We start from the raw sequence: 24,138 nt of genomic DNA, 5'->3' as shown, positions 1-24,138 counted from the left end.
CCATTCTTTCCGCAGGTTGCAGTGATACAAGTATCATATCCATCATGTGTGTCGTAGATTGTTGCTCCATATTCATATTTATTCCCCTTGTACAAACAATAGCAGGCTGGAATAGAAACAACACACACACACACACACACACACACACACACACACACACACACACACACACACACACACACACACACACACACACACACAACGTTATTGATACATGTTTATAATAAATATGTTTAAAGTCATAATATTACATTATAAATATATCAGATTAATAGTTACCCTTGACATCATAGGTGCAGATCGCTTTTGTGGATTCACAAGAACTTCAAACATAGAAATTAAGAGAAGTTTAGTTCATGAATATTTAATACATTACAATTTGACATCACATTCATACAAGTTGTATTCATAATACTCTTCTCTTTTAAAGCACACATGTCAAGTGGAGTGTTATTGTTTTAGAACATTTACCGTAGCAGTGGACAGTTTCAATTATATTTAATTTGTTCTTTTGTATTAATTTGGAGATTTGAATAATTAAACACATTTCAGGTTTTCATGTTCTCAGCTCTTTTGCCTAATGTATGGAGCACAGAGTCGGCTGAGGAATGAAAATACATGTATCCCAATTTCATACATTGGATTTTATGCATAGAATCTGCACATATTATATGAATTTGAATCCCTCACTTTGGTTGATTTATTCCCATTTGGGGAGTTTTGGCACACACAATACACATTCCACCGTTCTCTCACTGTATGTGTAGTTAATTGAGTCTTTCTACAGAATTACATCTAGATAAATACCATGTGTGGCAGTTCTGGACTGAAGGAGTGTCTGAAGGAATGTCCTCTCCTTCCTCATAATGCTTCCCATCAACATAACAGCCACACTGCTTCGTCTGCACACATTTCATAGTAGATTCTTCCAGATAAGGTCGTTCCGGAGGGCATCGTGGGTAGCACCCTATGTTAACATTATTCCGTGGAGACCATAGAACAATACAGAATGGATATGAGTTAACATTGCACATCCGGATATCTGATGTAAACATTTAGTTATATTTATTACATTAACCCTGATCATTTACCATATCAGTAACTACTGTAACAAACTTGAGCCGTGAAACAGGACTTCTACTTATTGTCCTCATTTGTATTGCCATTTGCTTTAAACTACGACTTTTCTGCATGCTTGAATTCTCCTCTGGCATTTAGTTTTATGTTATCGTACATCCTCTGTTTTCCATAAATGTATACATCATACCTTCCAGAGCTGGTATCGGATTGGTGCATAATCCTGAAGGATTTGTGCATGTCTTCATACATGGTTTACCACAGGGTTCGTAGTGCCATTCACATTCTCCAGATGGGTTGTAATAATCACAGAACAGAGCTGTGTAGGACAGAGACAAGACAACAGCAAACACCCTCTCTGTTAGGGTCAGTGTATCACAATACAACAGAATGACAATGACAGATGCTTTATGTGTTTCATTTGTTAGAAGGACAAAGACTCACGGCAGACTTTGGGAGTTCTCCACCTCACGCACACTCCAGCTATGTTACAGGCAGCAGCGTAAGCTGCCACCGCTGTGCAGAAACACTCACAGTCACCCCCAGAGTTACAGGCACAGGAGTCCTTCACACACGCTTCATAATAGTTTTTGGGATCCACCTTTTTCAAGAGAAGACATTTCATTATTGCAATTACGATTTGCTAGTGAATACAGCAAGAAATAAACATAGATATGTTATTCACTAGTATGAACTAGTAGTAACACGATTAAAGTTTGATCTCAGCTTGGGGTTTTAAATGCAGATCTCATCCTTTTGATGATGTATGACCACAACACTGCCCTCGATAACCTAAATTAACTTAAATATTGTGTTGCATAATTATATTAGGGACATTATAATAATTCTGCAACATTTTGTTCAAGTTGACAAATATGGTGTTTTGGTAGAATCATTTGAATTATAAATAAAGTTCACTAATTACTACACAAAAAAACACATACATACGTATGTACGTGCATGCATGCGTGCGTGCGTGCGTGCGTGCGTGCGTGTGTGCATGTGTGTGACATGCTACCTTTAAGTGACAGGCTTTGAATACATCAGTGTTGATAATGCTGCAGTGCTTCACAGCCCAGGCCTGTCTGTAGGAGTAGACAGCACAAGGACCTTTCTCACTTTCCTTGTCAGGACAACTAGGAGAAACTTTCCAGCTGTTTCCAAACTCAAGAGCTTTCGCCACCACTTCCTGGTTCCTGGCTGTGAAGTCATTCCTTGCATTTCCATCATAGTTCCCACACAGACCACAGATTTTTCCCTGGAGGAAAAAATATATGTTGTTTATAAAACATTCAAGAATCATCAAACAACCACCTTTGCTTCAGGCTGTCAGTTTAGCATTTTACTCCAATTCTGAAGACCTCAGGTGTTTGGATATACTGTAGTTGAATAATAAGTTACAGCAGCATCACATAATTGATACTATAGATACTAAGCGTTAGTTCTATTGTTAACTAACCTTGTATGTAGAGCTGAGTTTGATCATCAGACCTGTCTTCTTGTCCCAGATTAGAGTCAGTCCCTGTTTTGCCTCAAGGACCAAATAAATGCCCATGGTGTGGACCTTATAGGAGACCTCCTGGCTTTTACTTTGTTTGACAACTTTGACTCTTTCCTCACTCAGTTCAATTTCAGTGTCCTGAAATAACAAAGAACAAAGCATGTTGACTTAACTTGTAATGCACCATGGTATGTGTACAGAAAATATGTGTTTGTAACTGTGCTTTGTACCCCTAAGAAGAGCTTGATCAAGATGGAGCAGGTCTGGTAAGCAGGCCCACATGGGACACTCTCAGTCAGAACCCTGAAGGTGCCGTCGGTGTTGCCGCCGCAGTAATCCTGTAAGATGCTGGCATTAGCATTCTGACTGAATTCACATCAAAACACTGAAATAACAGAGAGAGACCAAATAGAAACCTCTCTATTGTACCTGAGCAAAGACATATCCACAGCCACCATGAAAAGAGAACCTCTTGGCATCAAAAGTGACATAATGACCCTCTCCATAGATACTGCAGGTCCCTTCACATTGCTTTGCGGTGCATTTCCATGTTTTCCCAGAGCACGTGCTATAATGACCATGACAGAAAGGTTTAAATCTATAACAGATTCTGAACAACACACAAAGACATACTTCAGAGCATGAAAGTCCTTTACCAGGTGTTACAGTCCACCTTGACCGTCTGTCCAGGCTCATAGGTGACCCCACCATACGAACAGGGACACTGGTTGTCTTTGATACATCCCCCTTTACCATCGGACAGCAAGCCGCCAGGACATACACAGCCTGATACGCAATCAGAGCTCACCTACAAAACACATCAAGTACAGTTCATTGTAAACACCACCTTTATCTACAACAAGCTGAAGTCAGCATTGCATTGATAACATGTAGAAGGGTATAACTATATGATTCAAGTGTTGTGTTGATGACGATTCAATCCTGTATGTTTAATTTCTGACTAGATTAGAGGATCTGGGGTTCTGTTTCAATTCTTCTCTGAACAAGGACACACATTTTATTTCCATCACATGATAAAGCGCCAAAAGTAATTTACACATTCAGTGTCGGCAGACTGACAGCTCTTCTGGCATTCTGAGCCTTTTGCGTCCACCGAAGCTTTGGAACAGTTGAAGAAGACCATCGGAGCTTTGCAGGCTGAAGAGAAAATGGTGTTAAAAAACATACTTCTTATGTTAGAAATGATGCAATGAGAAGAGTGCTGAGTACCCACATGTAATGCTTGGCTTTCCATAACAGTTGAGCTTCCCACGCTTGCAGACACTATAGGAAGTGAAAGAGACACATTGATCAGTAGATCAAAGAGCAGTAGTAAAACATCAAAGAAGAAGCATTGGAGCAGTGATATCCTCACCAGGTTTTTCCTTGAATCCTGACGGTGGTCCCAGGTTGAATCTGGTGATACCCATCATAGCAGGGACATTTTATCAATGGCACACACTCTCCCTTTTCATTAAGATAAGTTCCTTCAGCACATCCACAGCCGTCCACAGGAGTAAAGGCTATCTGACACGTAGTGTCGGGCTGGCTTAGAGAGCGACAACCATGATTACAGCTGGTCATTTTGTAGCTGTACACCATGCTAGCAGGGCAGGAGGTTGTGTATTTTTCTGTGAAAACATGAAAGGCTGTCAGTGGTTTAAATCTAACAAACACTGCTGTTCATTTGAAACGAGATGTTTGTATGCAGAGCTTACTGCACACTGTGTTTCTCCACCCAGTGATGAAGATGCCTGCTGCAGCGCAGGTCTGAACGTAGGCAGATACAGCCGCACACATGCAGTCTTCACTCTTCTCACAGCTGCAGGTAGCCTCCTTACAGCTCTATGAAGAGGGTTATTCACAGGGTCAATCTACACACACATATTTAATCTACATTTGGCTGAATTGTTTGTAAAATATCAAATCTTTACATCTTCATAGAACTCTGGATCAATTTCAGAATGACACTTAGAAAAAATCCCTTTGGCGTCACCAATCATGGAACACCAATTCTCAGCATACTTCTCTATAAAACAAAAAAAAAGGAAAAAAATAAATTAAAACGTTTTATCCACTGAAATAGTTGAATAGACAGACTAAAGCAATGTGCAGATTACAGACCTTTCTGTACATTCAGACTGCATGCACTGGTAAAGACTTTGCTGGCAGGACAGGAAGCTTTACTCATCCATGTATTAGCAAACTCTGCAGCCCGAGCCTCAATCAGCCCACTACTGGTTTTTAAGTCATCAGTTTTAACATCGTTAAAGTCTCCACAAAGACCTGGGGAAACAACAGACAGTCATATCATTGCATCACCATTTGAATATATTGTTTTTCAATAATACAAAACATTATGGTATGGATGCATACCACGGAGCTTCCCCTTAAGAGACGCAGCAGCTGTGATGTAGACTTGCATTCTGGGTGTTAGCTGTATCTGCACCTGGAGTCCATAGCTAGTATGAATGAGCACGTGGAACGTTGACGGCTTGAAGACTTTTACATTGTCTGTGAATTACAGAATGACTTATAGTACATTGAAGCCATTCAACATCGATGTCTGTAATAAACCAATTCATTACATGAAAGAAGGAAAAACAAATAACAACATCCTTTCAATGGATGGAAACTCACCCAGGAGGAGGGGTACTTGAGAAATCAGTTTGTTATAATATAATGTTCCACTATCTTCAACTTTAATTTTCTGTAATACAAAATAATAACCATTATGTACTTAGGCTACTGTATATAAAAACATATATAAAACATATGTTGTTGTTGTTGTTTTATTGTAGAGAGACATAATAACCTACCTGTCCAGGCAGGACCACAGTTACAGCCTCCAGACATGTCTCAGAGTCAGATTTACCACATCTGGACAGATCACCATGAACTGTGATGTTCTTACTTTTCACCTGGAAAACAAGGTGAAGATGAGAAACACAGCCTTTATTTCCTGCGATGGATAGAGGAATGATAATGCATGCTCCGATCAAACGATGGTGTCTGGCCGGGAACGGCCAAGAATAGCAGACCAACAAGATGAGAACGGGTCCTGACAGGCTCAAAAGCCCCCTAAGCTTAAATATGGAGTGCCGTGTTTTTTTTAAGTATTAAGTATGCCTGGTTTGCTTTGTGGGTGGTGATGGGTGGTGATTGGTGATCCACCTGAACTGAAGCCGCACCCACAGCTGTTGTTGTATGATAAAGGGGGAGGGGTTAGGAGAGGGAATGATATTGTGTTGTCACTATATCACTGTTTCTTTTCATTGGCACATTGGACTGTCAAGGTATCAGCCTCCAGGAAGAAACCCTAAATACAAAGGGATGACATCATTGCACATAACAACCACACCGAGGGGTCTAATGAAGTACTGTCACTGTCACATGAAAAACGGACGTTTTTTTTTAAATCACGGCACTCCATCTTTAACACCAGGAATGACCCCCACCGCACACCTAATGTTTACTGTACACGTTCATTGCTACTATAGTGTTGATTATGTCTTGTTTACTGTTGTATATTATTGAATGTATTTAAATGTAATTAATTGAATATTGAATACACAGGAGTTATTGATTTAAAAAGGGTTTCTACTGCATTTCATTGTTTCACTAACTTGGGTCAGAATGTAGGAGCAGTCTCCGCTGAACTCGTATTGGTTCTCATCGTAGGTGGTGAAGAAACTGCCAGCCATGACGTTGCAGGTTCCAGGACAGTTATCGGTGTCAACACAACTCCACCTTCCACCTGTACAGGTACTGAAACACACACATGTGTACATTTACATACTCTCAGTATACACACTTCACATAATTCCATGTAGCACCACTGGTTTATATTATGTCTGGATCTGTATTTTCTGTTCTTATATTGGAGCACTGGAGTACTAATACAAGTGACATTAAATATCACTTTAAAAATGTTCTGTCTGTGAGTCTTTCTCTCTGTGACAAAAAGTGTCCAAACAATCGAAATGTTTTGTTTGGCTGTAAGTGAAGATAGTGTTTGGGATTCCCTTTTTTTCTCTACAGTCTATTACCATTTTGAACATGTCTTGGTGTAGGACTCTCCAGCCTTGTAGATTTTGCCATCGTGAGCACAGGAACACTGTTTAACAGGGACACAGCCACTCTTCTTGATGTCGTCAAACACAGTTCCTTGAGATTATGGTAATAAAAATCAATATTATTACATAGTCAGAGATTCTTACACTTACGGTGCATGGGAGAAAAAACATCTAAGGCGTATTCTGACATCAGAACCTTCTGTGTCATGTGACCAACACATGGAAGCATGTTAACCTAGTTATTGACCAACACATGGAAGCATGTTAACCTAGTTATTGTGTCATGTGACCAACACATGGAAGCATGTTAACCTAGTTATTGTGTTATGTGACCAACACATGGAAGCATGTTAACCTAGTTATTGTGTCATGTGACCAACACATGGAAGCATGTTAACCTAGTTATTGTGTCATGTGACCAACACATGGAAGCATGTTAACCTAGTTATTGTGTCATGTGACCAACACATGGAAGCATGTTAACCTAGTTATTGTGTTATGTGACCAACACATGGAAGCATGTTAACCTAGTTATTGACCAACACATGGAAGCATGTTAACCTAGTTATTGACCAACACATGGAAGCATGTTAACCTAGTTATTGACCAACACATGGAAGCATGTTAACCTAGTTATTGTGTCATGTGACCAACACGTGGAAGCATGTTAACCTAGTTATTGTGTCATGTGACCAACACATGGAAGCATGTTAACCTAGTTATTGACCAACACATGGAAGCATGTTAACCTAGTTATTGTGTCATGTGACCAACACGTGGAAGCATGTTAACCTAGTTATTGTGTCATGTGACCAACACATGGAAGCATGTTAACCTAGTTATTGTCGCAACCTGATTCTCATCAGTAATCAGATATGGATGTTATATTAATGTGGTCATTCTTGTTGTACCTGCTGGACAGAAGCATCCGTTGATGCAGTGGTCATCACACTGCTTACTCCTCTCTGTGTTACTGCAGGTGTCTGTGCAGGGACTTCCACATTCTTTGTACTCCATGTTGTATGGGCAGTTCTTTGCTATTCAACAAAATCAAAATGAAGTGTCATGACAGAATTTTAAACAGTGCTTTGATATATTTTTAAAATATTTAATATTTCTTACTACAGAGTTGATGCTTCTGTGGCTTTCCACCGGCGTGGGCACACTGGCGAGAATACTCAGCCAGGGTTGAACACAGACATGAGCTGCTGTTGTCACAGTGACAGAGATCACTGGAACAAGCTTGGCGAAAAGAATCATAATCCAGCAGCTCTCTGCAACCTTTTAAGGCAGGTGATGTCAAGAGCTGTTCACACGTTACATTCTGTGGGTCAGAATAAAGAAACTATTAGCATGGAGCATATTCACGTGGGTGATATGTTGAAACATGTTGAATATGTTGATAATGTTTCACTGTTGTTTTCATTACATGATGTGTACAAGTCTTGTTGTTTGGTTGGACATCATCACAGTCATCACTGTCTGAGGGACCATTGGCTAACCAGCGTTCTGCGTAATCATCCACTTCAATCACCTCCCCTGTAGAGAGACAATAACACATAAGCTTTAATGACAAGTAGCTTTTAGTAACACTGGTATCTAGTTTAAATATTTATTTTAACTTTTACTATTGATGCTCAGTAACAGAACAGTGAACTATAAGCTAGTACATCAACATCAAGCTAAACTCATGGTCAGTTTCTCTGCAAACAGTACAGTGAGTCAGCGAGTTGAGGGTTTGTTATTCATCCTGAGTAGAGATTTCCTAAAAGTAATCAATAAAATTATTGTCATGAACTTAAGTGGTCAAATATACCTGGAGCAACGTCACATTTGGAGATGTTGCAGAGCTCCCAGCGTTTATCTGGGTCAGTGGTGTAGCACCATGGACCTGTCCAACCATCTGGATTACGGCAGTAGTTGCTCTCCAGGCCTCTGACAGAAATATGCAGATACGGTATGTAGAGTACGTAGGTAGGTAGTAGACCGACCAACAGACAGACAGACAGACAGGTGGTATATACACATGCGTGCGTGCATGTGACGTTTGCATAGATAGATAGATAGATAGATAGATAGATAGATAGATAGATAGATAGATAGATAGATAGATAGATAGATAGATAGATAGATAGATAGATAGATAGATAGATAGATAGATAATATATAGATATAGATAGATGGTTAATGGTTATAGATGCATATAGATGGAAAGATACTATAGATAGATAGATAGATAGATAGATAGATAGATAGATAGATAGATAGATAGATAGATAGATAGATAGATAGATAGATAGATAGATAGATAGATAGATAGATAGATAGATAGATGTTTGGCTGGGTCGTCGTACTTGTTTGGGCGTTTTTCGGGTGTGCGGTCGTGTTCATGAGGTGTTTGGGCCGTCCAGTTCTGGCAGGTTTTCCCAGAGACCGACTTGGCAAGCTCCCCCCGATAGTTGCTGCCGTCCCCATTGTAGCAGGTCGTCTCATCACCTAATGGTTAGGATTGGTAAATGCAGACAACAAATGTCCCGTATGTGCAAAGTCTGCAAACATACAGTAACAAAAATACCCCAAAGGGTAACCAGACAACTTCTAACTGACCATCCCACTGAAAAAAATGGAACCTGCATGAGCCAATGGATATTGTAGAGGGTGTGGCTCCATACAAATGAAAATACTTGCAAATGCTTGTTTTTGCCCTGTATTGTAGCACTTTGTAGCAGATTTGTTTTAAAAGACTAAAAGAGTATCTGGCAATAACACATGAGCTTTAATGACAAGTACCTTTTATTATTAATATTAGTATTATTTAGTAGTATTAGTATTATTAGTAGTATTAGTAGAATGTAGTATTCTTTGCAAACTAAAATAGACTAAAATAGTGTCTGGCATGTACTTGGGAGTGGTTGTCAGGACACTTTGTTTCAATGCAACCAGTATGTGGTCTATTTTTACCGTTTTCCACAAAGTCTTCAATTCCGTTGAAATCTCCACACAGTCCACAGGTTTGGTTTCTGAACTGTTCATCTAATTCCACCTTAAAACAAATTTAAAAAAAAAAGTGATGCCACGAGGGGGTGACCAACCAAATGACGGGAATTGAAAGAATTGTAATATTGTGCAGAGCAAAATATAGCATTTTTGTATTAATTTGTAATAGTTAATAATGAAGAAGAAGTATGTTTTCCAGACCTACCCACAGAGAGTCTTCAAAGTTGGTCATCAGAACGAGGCCGAACGTAGCTTTGACCTTGATGTAGGACGAAACTTTCTCCACTGAAACGCCAGACTGACTGAACTGATCTTTCACCCTGAAGAGACACATACAGTTGGTTACAGTGTGCTGCTGTCCAACAAAACCCCAACAGCCAATGGCTGAATCTAGTTTGTAAAATGATAGCTAACTAAAACAAGCAGTTACCAGACCAAATAGTAGCTTATCACATTACGCCTGACTATCCCTCCAGGCCATGGCATCTAGAATTTTTTGACAATGGGATCCGGTGTTTTTTTTTTGAACTAAATGCCTCAAATGACGAACGCAGCGTCAGCGTGTGTTTTCCTTGACATTCTGCACGAACACTTTCATTTAATTTACCAGCCCTACTGGCTAGTCAGTTCCATTAAGACATCCATGCTAGTAATGATCATAGCTTGTTCTCATAATACTGGCCAGTACTTACACTTTGTCGTTGACTGTGATGGAGTTGTTAGACATTTCAATGATCGCTCCTTCCAGGTTCATTGTGACTTTGTATCCTTCGTCTGTCCTCTGCAGTTGGACGTTAAACTGACTATATGCTGCTTTGCATTGAGACGTCAGGATGTAGTTACAACTTGAAGACATCTGGAAGACATCTCCATCATATGTCTTGTAGTGACGGTTCCCCCATGTACTGCAGAACTTCTCATTATGAGATGGTCTAACCTCTGCAGGGAAGACAAAACAATTAGCCTGGGCTTTGTCTAATAAGAGTAACATACATTGTAAGCTGCTTAAGGAACTATATAGTATTGATTTACAATAAAATAAACAATTGCTCCAATGTTACCTGTTAGAGGGCCTTTGATGATCGACTGAATTAAGACTGGGAGAAAAGGAATAAAACATATTTACTGTTGAATCACATCTTCTTTACAACTTCTTTGCCATCAACACATCAGTGGATTGGTACACTTGATTTGTGTACTTTGTAGTGATGGGAGGTATTGGCCGATTTAAGTTGTTTTTAGATTAACGGCATCGGTTCGATTAATCAATCATACCGATGAATTAATCGGTCCGATAAATCTGTCTGTCTTTACAGATAAACAAGCCCAAAATAACAGCTTGAACAGATCTACAAGCTCACACTATTAAATATAAAGGTATTTAAGTTAAATCTGACTTGCCTAAGCCTGCAGTGCAGATACCCTGTTACATGTATTTTTCAGAATGGACAAAATTATAATTTTTCAATACAGAATGAGATCATATTGACATCGGTAATATCGGTTATCGGCCATAACAGCAATTAATTATATTGGATATTGATATCGGACAAAATGTCTCATCTGCACATGCCTAGTATTTTGTAAAGAATCCTAAATGCATTTAATAAATAGATATTTTAACAAATATTCCCTTAACTTCCAATGGTCACTAATGTATCAGATCCAACATAAAACACAAATAAATGGACAATCTAAAATTTTGATTGTCCATTTTGCACTTGCCTCATGATCTGAAATACAGCCTCAAGTAACTATTCCGTTAACTGTTTGAACTTCTGCATTTGACAAACTTGAACTTTAGTTACATACCAGCATTTATGGCAGTGAGCCCCAAGAACACGGCCATCCACGGCTGCAGCCATCGCTGTGCCATCCTGTTCTGAACCATTTTCCGATAGCTCGGTTTGCTTCTTCTTGTTGGACTTTGTGCATGTCTTTATATCCACCAAATTGTAACATCCCGCCCAATGACCTTCTCTTGACACGCCCAGAGCCCTACAGCTGCTATTTGCTCTTCTCATTATGCTTCATTTTTATTTGCCCGCCGTTACCGTTATGTCATCATGAACCTTTTGAACCCATCCGTTGTATATTACATATGGACATATGTACGGACGGCCATAGCTGAATGGGAAGAGAGCCCACCTGGGAAATAGAAGGTGCCAGGTTTGAGCCCTAGCTGGCAATGCCCACTTTTAACTTTTTCTCTGCTATCTACGATTATAATCGTACCCCCTAGGCTAGGGTACGGCATGCGCCACCTACGTACATGTTCGTACCCCCCCGCATACTTCATATATGAAAGCGGCGACCGTCAATTTACCTTTTAGTATCCGGTTGCTATGGAGAGCCTCCGTCCTCACCAGCTATGGGGTTTTTAAATCCAGCTCCATAGAGCCTCCATTATAACAAGATTTTCAAAGCCTTATATCTCTAAAGCTTCGAGCGCTGTCCATGGTGAGCTGTCGTGCATCCCGACGATCGTAAATCATTTGTGAATTTGTCTCGCATCGCTCCGGACATACTGTTTTTGACGAGAGCCAAGGGGTATGAGCTTACGATCAATGTCCGCACAACAACAGCCCCCACCTCACTGATGACCCGGAAATGAAACAAGGATCGTATACAGTGAGAGTGGACGGGTGGCACAGGTTAGGTGTGCTTATGCCGCCACCTAGCGCAGGGGTTCTCAACCCGTGGGTCGCGACCCCTCGGGGGTCGCCAAATTATTTTGGGGGGTCCCCAAATTATATAAAAATAAATAAAAAGAATATATATATATATATTTATTTATTTTTTTGCAACTGAATGGCTGGAAAGTGGAAATGAAGAGTTTACATATAGTACACATAGTACATGTATACACCTTCCCTAATGATTATATCTGGTTTCAGTATTTATTTATGGTGTATTGTCTGTTGTCTCTATTATTAAGGTTATTGTAGCAGTACATTTATATTGGGGGTCGGAAGGTGGTGGGGCGGGGGTCCCGAGCCAATGCCAAAGCATTTCCGGGGGTCCCCGGACAAAAACGTTGAGAACCCCTGACCTAGCGGGCAATAATGGAGTTACTTTTGGAGTTCTTTTACGCATTCTTCCCTCCCGCCTTTAAACACTATTCCTTCTGTTTTTGGCACAAATGGATATTAGCCTGTTCAGCACTGTATTTGAAGCAGCGGTTTGACTTCAACACTCCACTACTTCTGCTGGAAGTAATGACCCGTAGTCGGATCAGAAGAACAACGGGATTGTAATACGGTACTGTTACGGTGCTGCGTTAATTGCTGCCCCTTCCTCCTTCTTCCAGGACCAGAGACCAGTGAATGAAGATCCGCAGTAAGGATTGGTGGGAGTACAGTATCAGATTCTAATCGGGTTAATAAGGTGTATGGAAGAAATGTCCTTTTGATCGGATTGTGAAAAGGTGTAGACTATACTCTCTGCATCTGATTAGAATTTATATCGGGTTGGGCTTGATCAGGTTCATTTAGTTGTATACTGTACATGGATAATTTTAATCAGGTTTATTTTTTATCTTGTTTTAACCCGATTAAAGTGTCCATGCAACATCTCCAAAAGGAATGCAAATCCCATGATACTTACTTTGAAAGTTGAACATTTTCAAAGGGGAATGATTACTAATCATACACCCCCCCCCCCCCCCCCCCACCCCCTATGGTTCTATAGGCACTCAAGTGTGTGCATGAGTGTGCATCAAGTGTGTGTGTGTGTGTGTGTGTGTGTGTGTGTGTGTGTGTGTGTGTGTGTGTGTGTGTGTGTGTGTGTGTGTGTGTGTGTGTGTGTGTGTGTGTGTCTAATGCATGTGTGATAGTGTCATATGTATATAAAGGTCATGGTTGTAGGCTGTGCCAACATGCAGGATGTTCCTATTGACGAACCCTGATGTTGAATGAATGTCATTTTTAAAGTACAGGAGGAGTATTATAGGTACTTGGTATTTTTACATGTCAGTCCATGACTCAGACATGGCTTTTGTTTCGTAGTTATGGCTAATATTTAGGGCTTCCAGCTTCCATATAAATTGATGTGTACACTTATTCATGCTATGACCTCTCATATCATCCATACTCCTAATATCATCCATACTCATTGAGTATGGATGATATGAGAGGTCATAACATGAATAAGTGTACACATCAATTGAACTGCCCACAGCCTACCAAAATTGTGGTATTTTATCATGAACATTAGTTAGGACCAATTCTAGGAAGAGAAGTTGAAAAGTGGTGAAGTGGTCCTTTAAGTAATAGGACAGTGAGTACTGCACCAACTACTCTGACAATTGATATGAAGGTACTCTGACAACGGGCACAACATGTACTGCATAACCGGCGGGGGATGTGTTCCCAATGGGCATCACCAAATTATTATACAATAAAAACATATATACACAACACACTGATATTCATGGAGACACAGGAGTAAGAGACAGAAACAAGAACAGTGACCAACATATTCCATGTCTCTCATAAAGATCTTAAAGACAAGGAAACATTGCATTGTAAATACTGGGATTTTTTTAATAATGTGTAATTGAATGTAATTATTTCATAATTTGGCATTCTCATAAACAAATATTAGATGTTTGACTGTTAACTGTAGAAAGGCTTCCAGAGTAGATTGCAGATATAGCGGTAGCAGCTTCCTCCGTGCGTGATTCTTCATACATCATTCAGCTCCTTTTCACTTTCCTAAGTTGAAGTAAATGCTAATTGTTAACAATATAAGTTAAAGCAACTCATATTATTGTCTAGATATGGACTAGTACTAGTACTAGTAATGTGGAAATAGATTGTGATTGGTTAGAAAATGATCTCAGTCGATGGGTTCACAAAGTAAGAGCAAATAAAAGTGCAGGATATTAAAAAAGAACAAATAGCAGCAGGAGGGTTCTGGGTGTGTCGATGGAAGGTCATTGTGTGGAGACGGTTATCAGGTGGATATATAGGAGGGTTGTGGGTGTGTCGATGGAAGGTCATTGGGTGGTGACGGTTATCAAACAGGTGAATATATAGGCACGCAAAACCTTTACCAAGATGAAAAACCAACCTGTCAGAAATGGTTCTGAACAGGATGCTACAGCCTGGCTACAGCCTTGGATTAGTCTTGCGTAGCCAGACGACTATTCCACAATCTCAGAATGCTATATAGTCTTTAGGCCTACATTTTATTTTTTATTTCCATTTCTGTTAAACAGCAAGCTGCTTAGATGATTTCTACATGTATTAGGATACATTTGCGCGACTGTAAAGACGAAATGTAAGTGGGGAGGAGGCTTCACCTCTGCTTTATATTTTACTCATGATCAGATCGAGCTTCCAGACAGTAAAGCATTTGAAAATTGCAAGAGGCAACAGTCTGGCAACGCAAGACTAGCCTTTGATGGATATGGGGCCTCCTGCCATAATCATCTGTAGGTGAGCAGATCTACGGGGGGCGCTAGTGAGCGTATCATGGAGTAGACGCGTTTCTGTGTAGCTCTGTCAATTCCTCACTAAACTAAGTTAAAAAATATACACTTGCCTCTTCCAAACAAAAAATTAGCAACCTAGAGAAGCAGACCAACAAAGGGAAAACCTACCACACCAGAAGAACCCTCAAATAATCATCTGTAGGTAACACAAACTCTGTCAAATCATGAAGGAAACTCAAAATTCTAGTTTTTGATTTCTTGAAATAAGATTAAAATATAACTGATAAATGCGTACGTACAATGTGACTGAACTAATGTGAAACACATTTAAAGTTTGTATGGAACAGCAAATAGGCATGTGCATATGTAACCCTCTTGTTTTATATGACTCCTGTTACACATACAGTATAACGATTATGTGTAGAGATTGTATAAAGATTATGTATATATGTACAGTATGTATGTCCGTTTAGAGTAACAGCTGCAATACTGCTGGGTGACCTAAGGTGGCACTGTTGAGCACCACACACTCACCCATTGACCACTGCAACGCAAACACACGCGTGTGCGCGTGCACACACACATGCGCACACACACACACATGCGCGCGCACACACACACACACACACGTGATTTTTGTTTTATTGCAAATCAATACTATAAAGTGCCTCTTACACTTTACAATGTCTATTAATCTTATGAGACCAAACCCAGGTAAATATTTTGTCATCCTTGCATAAGGACTACTCATCATCATTGTTCGACTGCGGTTGAGATCATGGATTTCACAATGCCAGACTTCCCGGTCCTTCATTGCCATCCCCAGTTCCTAGTGATGACATCAGAGAACGACAGTTTTCTACCTCTACTTTGAGGCAGGATTCCAGAGAAGATGATCAGCTCTGTAGCATTGGCCAGCAAACTGTGTTCTTCTGGATCGAACTGGTGAAGAGCCATATTATGGGCAGTATTATGCGTGTCTTACGTACCAGGTCTCATTACTTAACTTAAGATCTGGAGGCGTGATCAATGCCATTTGGCTATTCTGAGTGGCCAAACAGCATTGACCACGCCTCCAGGTCTTAAGTTAAGTCATAAGACCTGGTACTTAAAGGACCACTTCACCACTTTTCAACACCTCTTCATATAATTGGTCCTCACTAATGTTCATGATAAAACACCACCATTTTTTCCTACTCAGTCTGTGTCTCATAGGAGGGCTTTGGGCAGTTCGGACACCCGTCCACCAGTGACATCATTAGGCAGATTCTTTTTTTAAAACAAGATTTGTTTTAAAACGATGGCTTCAACTTTTGCATTGCAACTTTTCAGGAAAAGAAAGCCTGCCGTTTCTATTAGCTTGGATTCACCATCGATGATGTCACTGGTGGACGGGTTTCTGAACTGCCCACAGCCTTCCTATGAGACACAGACTGAGTAGGAAAAAATTGTGGAATTTTATCATGAACTTTAATTATAGGAAGAGAAGTTGAAAAGTGGTGAAATGGTCCTTTAAGACACGCATAATACTGCCCTACTAAGGTGTGCTGTCATGCTCATTTCAGCACGGCTGGAGAGCCTATTTCAACCAATTGCTTGGTCAGTAGAACTACCTGTAGTAATACAAATATTTCATTCCACTTTTGTCCTTTTCTCCTTTTTTGGGCGACTCGTACTAGTACCAGTGGTTGGGAACCTCTGGTTTAAAGGACCTATAACATAAAATTCAACTTTTTCATTTTTTATTTTGTGTTTTTGGAGCTAAATAACCAATTTTGAACAATCAGGCTTTCATATCATAATGGAAATTGCTCTCAGGAACAGCTCAACTGATTTTGTCCTCATCGTGATGTCATCAATGTCACCCTACTTCCTAATTCCTCCTCTTCTTCAGTCTTCAGTTCCAAATTTGCATTTCCACTTTGTTTACAATATGTCCGCCATTGTTGATTTTCGAAGCTGGCATGGAATATGGAAAGAAGCCTGGTTTTATCTAGCATCAGTATTATAATGAATATTAAATAATCTGCATATCAGCGCCCCCACCACCTCAGGACAATGTGGTACTGCAGCTAAAACTGCTTTCAAAGTCATTATAACCAGTCCTTGTCATGGTTATATCAGAATGGTGATTGAGGCTCAAACCTTCATCATGTATTTAAAAACCAGGTGCTTAAGGAAGCCATTTGTACGGACAACTCCCATCCCCTCAGCTCTGAGTACAGGGCAGGCTGCTTCCTTCCGGCCTTCGCCTAAAGTTTCCAGGGGCCAAAAGTACCAGGTCTCCTTCGTCTCCTTCGTGCCTGACTGTGTCTATCCAGGCCTTAAACGACGATAGGAGGAGGAGGTAACTTTGTCGCTGTTGTGAATTTCCATTGCTACACTGAAACCTTGAACTGCCATCCTGTTTTTATTTTCTGTGTACCATGTTCTTTGTTTTTTACTGTGTTTTATGTGATTCATGTGTCTGCCTGTTATGCTTTGCTGTTACACCAAATCACCCTTCGGGGACAAAAAAATAAATGAACCTGAACCTGAACCATTAGAAGTAAGTTTGAGGGACATAGACAATATGATATTAAATATTAAAAACAGTTTTAAAATGTTATTTCTGCTTTAATCCAATCAGACTTTTCTGTGTGGATGTATGGGCTGTCGCCACTTTTGCGCAAATAGTCTATATTCAATGTTTACATCTCTCTATGAGAGAGAGAAACTTGTCCTCAATTTGCATTTGTTATTAGGACTAAAATAAAGTTTGGGTTTATGAAAAATAAATGACTTCTTTCCTGTCATAAATGTATTTGACCCGTAACACCATAGGTGTTGTTGTGATATTAGCCCATGCACAGTACATCTTAGTCTATGTACTTGAACTTGAGATACAGTGTACTTGATATGTATTGTGTACTGCCGGTACTGTAGCATACTTTATAGATAGGCTACGAGAGACATCTAGGCGGCAGCAAGGTCAGCCTTGCTGCAGTAGGCACGTTCTTCTGTCTCATATCTTATTGTCACGTCATTATGATCCAGCACTATATATGTTTCCTGTTTGTGTAATAAACTTTGTGAACCTTAGCGTGATACTGTCTCGTGTCTCGTTAATTTGTTCTCCCGGGTACCCGCCGGCCGCCGCCGCAGTCGCCGTACCAAAGAAATACTTCAACAAGATTGTCACACACCACCCAGCCTGCACACACTACCTGTCTGTCAGAACCAGACGAGGGTCCAGTATTTAGATTACAACAGGTGTCACTATTGTTAATTATATCAATTTAAAAAACAAGTAATTTATTTTGTTATGTGTTTTATAATATTAGGATTAGGGATACATCACTGAGGATACGTCCCAGGTGCATCCATGCAATGTATTTTCGTTCTGAGGTATTCTACTGATAGTGACTCATAGGAATAGACTATATGTGACAACCAGGTATAGTCTGGTGACCACCGGAGAGACGGGTGACAGCCGGAATGTAGACGGCACCCCTGGTAACCCAGCCTGCATCCTCTGTGAGGAGGAAGCCCAAAAAACCTTTGGTGAGGCCTTTAGGAGGGGCATTCGAGCTGCAAGCGGAGCCTGCAGTACCACCGTTGCCCAGGTGGAGCCTGGTAAGAGCAGGAGTGGACCTGGTGAGACATAGGAGGGGCCCGGACAGGAGTCAACCCACAGAGCCTAGTCCATCCACACACCAGAATGGTGCCTCCCAGTCAGTCCCGGCAGAGTATTTCCGGAGGTGTTCCAACGGATTGTGTGGCCCTGGTCTTTCCCTAGTGAGTCTGACCGAGGGTAGCTACTGGGATGTAAGTCGGCTGGGTCACCCGAGTAAAGAGTATGATTTTTGCGAGACCCTAAACCCCAATGACCTTGGGATACATCATTGAGGATACGTCCCAAGCGCATCCATGCGATGTATTTTCTAGTCTAATAGTGCCAGATAACATCATTATCCATTGTCTTCATTATGTAATGAGTGAATTGTCATTTTTCATAATTGAAAACAAGTGCTATATTGAAACATGAATCCCTAACCCCAACACAAAATAATATTTTAAATAGTGTTTACAAAGATTGTGTGCGTTTTAAAAGCTATAATAAGCCTATAGATAGATGCCATTAATTTATTTCCCGCATTATTTCACACGCGGTTTATCCAATATTAATTTATATTATATTTTAATGACCCAAATACACCCTAAACTGCGGTTAACCGCAACAACCGTGGCTAAATCCGCCATCCGCAGATCTCTAATATGATAGCTGACGATCAAATCAAATGTCATCAACAGTATCCTCAACAGATCCTCTTTTTAGAGGCATATTTCTGCTGGCATGTGACCTTTTTGTAGGATATATATTTTGTTTCATATTTCATCAATTTAACACTGAAAATATTTGGCTCAAAGTAGCTGAGCTACTTTTTGAGGTCTGTCTGTCTGTCTGTCTGTCTGTCTGTCTGTCTGTCTGTCTGTGGCTGAGTCATGCATGGTAACATGAGCGTGACATCAGAGGTCCATATACGCCCGCCGGCCCTCCGTTAAGACAATGTTAATATAGCCTACTGTAGGATAGGCTGGTGGTGAGGCTAGTATTCAACTATACTGATTGTTGAGCAGGATAAGGTGATTTCCCTGCCTGGCCCCAGTGGCCCGGTTAATGTGTGTACTGTCACTTTATTACATTTATTTAAACATTAAATCATTAAAAGTCCATAGACTTGGCTACCACATGACATCACGGGGGGCATATAATACCATATGACCCAAACTAGTGAAAATAGAGGGTATGCACATGCATAAAGTGAGTGGCAAAGTGAGTTTAATATGCAATAATGCAATCAGATCAGACTTTTCTGTTTGGATGTTTGGGCTCTCTAGGCCAGAAAGCTTTTTTTAAAGATGGAGTGCCATGATTTTTTTCCACCCTAAAACATGATCATCAGGTATTATTATAATATAAGGAGGAAGAACATTTTCCAAAATGTGTACAGTATTTGTTAAAATCATGCTTTTATGTGGACACGCCCACCAGTTCATTAAGTATTCCTGGTTTGCCTGGTGGGTGGTGATCCACCTGAACTGAAGCCGCACCCACAGCTGTAGTTTGATAAAGGGGGAGGGGTTAGGGGAGGGGCTGATAATGTGATGTCACTATATTTCTGTTTATTTCATTGCCCCGTTTATCTGTCAAGGGTTCAGCATCCAGGAAGAAACCCTAAATACAAAGTTAATACACCATTGCACATAACAACGACTCCAGGGTGTCTAATGAAGTACTGTCACCTCATAGACACATGAAAAACTGGAGAAATACAAAAATTGTGGCACTCCATCTTTAATAGAAGCACATTTGCTCACACCAAATCCTCACACTTGAATTCATGACAACCACACTTTTCAATGACAGTGTAAGAGTACATCTCTGTCGTGCCATCAGTACATTTCAACTCTACTTCCTTCGTGCTGGTGGCCATCTCCTGACAACAGGTGCATTTGTGCATTAAGCCATTTGTCTTTGTTGAATACCTTTAGAGACAAGAGAAGAACAGTGTTAGTGTTAGTGGTAGAGTTGCTGGAAATTAAGGCATTAATCAACAAATACAAATATTGGACAGTTGCTAATATGGTATATAGAAAGTACCTTCTTAACCATGGGAAGATAGGTAAGAAAATTAAATAAATAAGAACAAATACATAAACGTGTTCTGCAACAAATGTGCTTTTAGGAGCATAGTTTATCTGGGAGCATGCCAGGTTACACACATGTAAAAGCAAGTAAAAGCACACAAATTGTCCCACTACTGAGTCATGTACGCTCAAATGTATAACCTTAGTTAGGTTAAGTTATGTGTTTTGTGCAAAATCTCGTTTCTGTCGGGAGGAAACCTCATAACTCCATTGGACCCTCAAACTCAAATTTCCTGAAAAATGAACATTTTGGAGTTAGGTGGCTCATTTTTGTCAGGGGTCATCTCAGAGAGGAGAGATACTTTGCACCAGATTTAGTTACTAGGGAATATATCAGCGTCCGTGTCCATATACACCCGCCGGCCCTCCGTTAAGCCAATTTGAATATAGCCTACGGTAGGATAGGCTGGTGGTGAGGCTAGTATTCAACTATACTGATTGTAAGAAGGTGATTTCCCTGCGTGTGTGTACTGTCACTTTATTACATTTATTTACACATTAAATCATTAAAAGTCCATAGACTTGGCTACTACATGACATCATGGGGGGCATGTAATACCATATGACCCAAACTAGTGAAAATAGAGGGTATGCACATGCATAAAGTGAGTGGCAAAGTGAGTTTAATATGCAATAATTAAACTCCCATGAAACCCCAATCCCAAATCCTAGAATAGATGGAAATCTTACATTGAGTATGTCGGACAGCTACCACCGCAGGATGTAATTTCAACTGGAACTGTTGATCTGCATTCAACAATTTGAGTTTCAGGACCAACTGGTACAGTTTTAGTTTCAGTGAAAGCGCTGAACCGACCTGTAGGTTCAGTGACAGCTTGCGTGTTGTTGAACTCAATGAGCGGCCTTGTGACAGTGACAGCTCCAGTTTTTTTGGATCCGACAGACTGAGTTGTAGGTGCAGGGACAGTTTTAGTTCCTTCGGGACCAACAGGCTCAGCTGTAGTTACAGCGGCAGTTTTAGCTCCTTTGGGACCTATGGTCTGAGCTGTCTGTACAGAGACAGTTTTAGTTCCTCCGGGAGGACCGGGACCGATAGGCTGGCCTGTAGTTACAGCGGCAGTTTTAGGTCCTTCAGGACCTACGGACTGAGCAGTCGGTACAGGGACAGTTTTAGTTCCTCCGGGACCGATGGGCTGACCTGGAGTTACAGCGGCAGTTTTAGTTCCTTCGGGACCTACGGACTGAGCTGTCGGTACAGAGACAGTTTTAGTTCCTTCGGGACCGATTGGCTCAGCTGTAGTTACAGCGGCAGTTTTAGTTCCTTCGGGACCTACGGACTGAGCTGTAGGTACAGGGACAGTTTTAGTTCCTTCGGGACCGATGGGCTGACCTGGAGTTACAGCGGCAGTTTTAGTTTGTTCGGGACCTACGGACTGAGCAGTCGGTATAGGGACAGTTTTAGTTCCTTCGGGACCGATGGGCTCAGCTGTAGTTACAGCGGCAGTTTTAGTTCCTTCGGGACCTACGGACTGAGCAGTCGGTATAGGGACAGTTTTAGTTCCTTCGGGACCGATGGGCTCAGCTGTAGTTACAGCGGCAGTTTTAGTTCCTTCGGGACCTACGGACTGAGCTGTAGGTACAGAGACAGTTTTAGTTCCTTCGGGACCGATGGGCTCAGCTGTAGTTACAGCGGCAGTTTTAGTTCCTTCGGGTCCTACGGACTGAGTTGTAGGTACAGAGACAGTTTTAGTTCCTTCGGGACCGATGGGCTCAGCTGTAGTTACAGCGGCAGTTTTAGTTCCTTCGGGACCTACGGACTGAGCTGTTGGTACAGAGACAGTTTTAGTTCCTTCGGGACCGATGGGCTGACCTGTAGTTACAGCGGCAGTTTTAGTTCCTTCGGGACCTACGGACTGAGCTGTCGGTACAGGGACAGTTTTAGTTCCTCCGGGACCGATGGGCTCAGCTGTAGTTACAGCGACAGTTTTAGTTCCTTCGGGACCTACGGACTGAGCTGTAGGTACAGAGACCGTTTTAGTTCCTTCGGGACCGATGGGCTCAGCTGTAGTTACAGCGGCAGTTTTAGTTCCTTCGGGACCTACGGACTGAGCTGTAGGTACAGAGACAGTTTTAGTTCCTTCGGGACCGATGGACTGACCTGTAGTTACAGCGGCAGTTTTAGGTCCTTCGGGACCTACGGACTGAGCAGTCGGTACAGGGACAGTTTTAGTTCCTCCGGGACCGATGGGCTCAGCTGTAGTTACAGCGACAGTTTTAGTTCCTTCGGGACCTACGGACTGAGCTGTAGGTACAGAGACCGTTTTAGTTCCTTCGGGACCGATGGGCTGACCTGTAGTTACAGCGGCAGTTTTAGGTCCTTCGGGACCTACGGACTGAGCTGTAGGTACAGAGACAGTTTTAGTTCCTCCGGGACCGATGGGCTCAGGTGTAGTTACAGCGGCAGTTTTAGTTCCTTCAGGACCTACGGACTGAGCTGTAGGTACAGAGACAGTTTTAGTTCCTTCGGGACCGATGGGCTCAGCTGTAGTTACAGCGGCAGTTTTAGGTCCTTCGGGACCTACGGACTGAGCAGTCGGTACAGGGACAGTTTTAGTTCCTCCGGGACCGATGGGCTCAGCTGTAGTTACAGCAACAGTTTTAGTTCCTTCGGGACCTACGGACTGAGCTGTCGGTACAGAGACAGTTTTAGTTCCTCCGGGACCGATGGGCTCAGCTGTAGTTACAGCGGCAGTTTTAGTTCCTTCGGGACCTACGGACTGAGCAGTCGGTACAGGGACAGTTTTAGTTCCTTCGGGACCGATGGGCTGACCTGGAGTTACAGCGGCAGTTTTAGTTCCTTCGGGACCTACGGACTGAGCTGTAGGAACAGGGACAGTTTTAGTTCCTTCGGGACCGATGGGCTCAGCTGTAGTTACAGCAGCAGTTTTAGTTCCTTCGGGACCTACGGACTGAACTGTAGGTACAGAGACAGTTTTAGTTCCTTCGGGACCGATGGGCTCAGCTGTAGTTACAGCAGCAGTTTTAGTTTGTTCGGGACCTACGGACTGAGCAGTCGGTACAGAGACAGTTTTAGTTCCTTCGGGACCGATGCCCCGAGTTGTAGGTACAGCGACAGTTGTAGTTCCTTCGGGACCTACAGACTGAGCTGTAGGAACAGTGACAGTTTGAGTTTTACTGGAACTGCTGGGCCGACTTGTAGGTCGTTCCTTTTTAACCTCCACGATGAATGTTTCGTTCGTATGTACACAGTTGTGACGCTTGGTACCTGGTTTGGACATACAAGGTAATATTTATCAAAGAGAAAGAATACAATAACTGATAACAGTCTCTTACATGTACAAGTCTGTGCATACACATTACAAAGCCACAGTTATTAG

General features: G+C 41.5%; 1 long non-coding RNA gene across 1 annotated transcript; it reads right to left on the bottom strand.

Moving 5' to 3' along the window:
• Positions 1-869: 869 nt before the first annotated feature.
• Positions 870-1,653, bottom strand: LOC306932781. The gene is made up of 3 exons (XR_013791157.1): positions 1,522-1,653; positions 1,268-1,396; positions 870-967 (listed from the first exon to the last, which is right to left on the bottom strand). It is a non-coding gene; the product is annotated as an uncharacterized lncRNA (long non-coding RNA).
• Between the last annotated feature and the right edge of the window lie 22,485 nt (positions 1,654-24,138).

This window comes from Electrona antarctica (assembly GCF_951216825.1).
Source record: "Electrona antarctica genome assembly, chromosome: 11".
Classification (NCBI taxonomy): domain Eukaryota; kingdom Metazoa; phylum Chordata; class Actinopteri; order Myctophiformes; family Myctophidae; genus Electrona; species Electrona antarctica.
The sequence above is the reverse complement of the archived record's forward strand: the minus strand, read 5'-3'. Positions and strand labels throughout refer to the sequence as shown.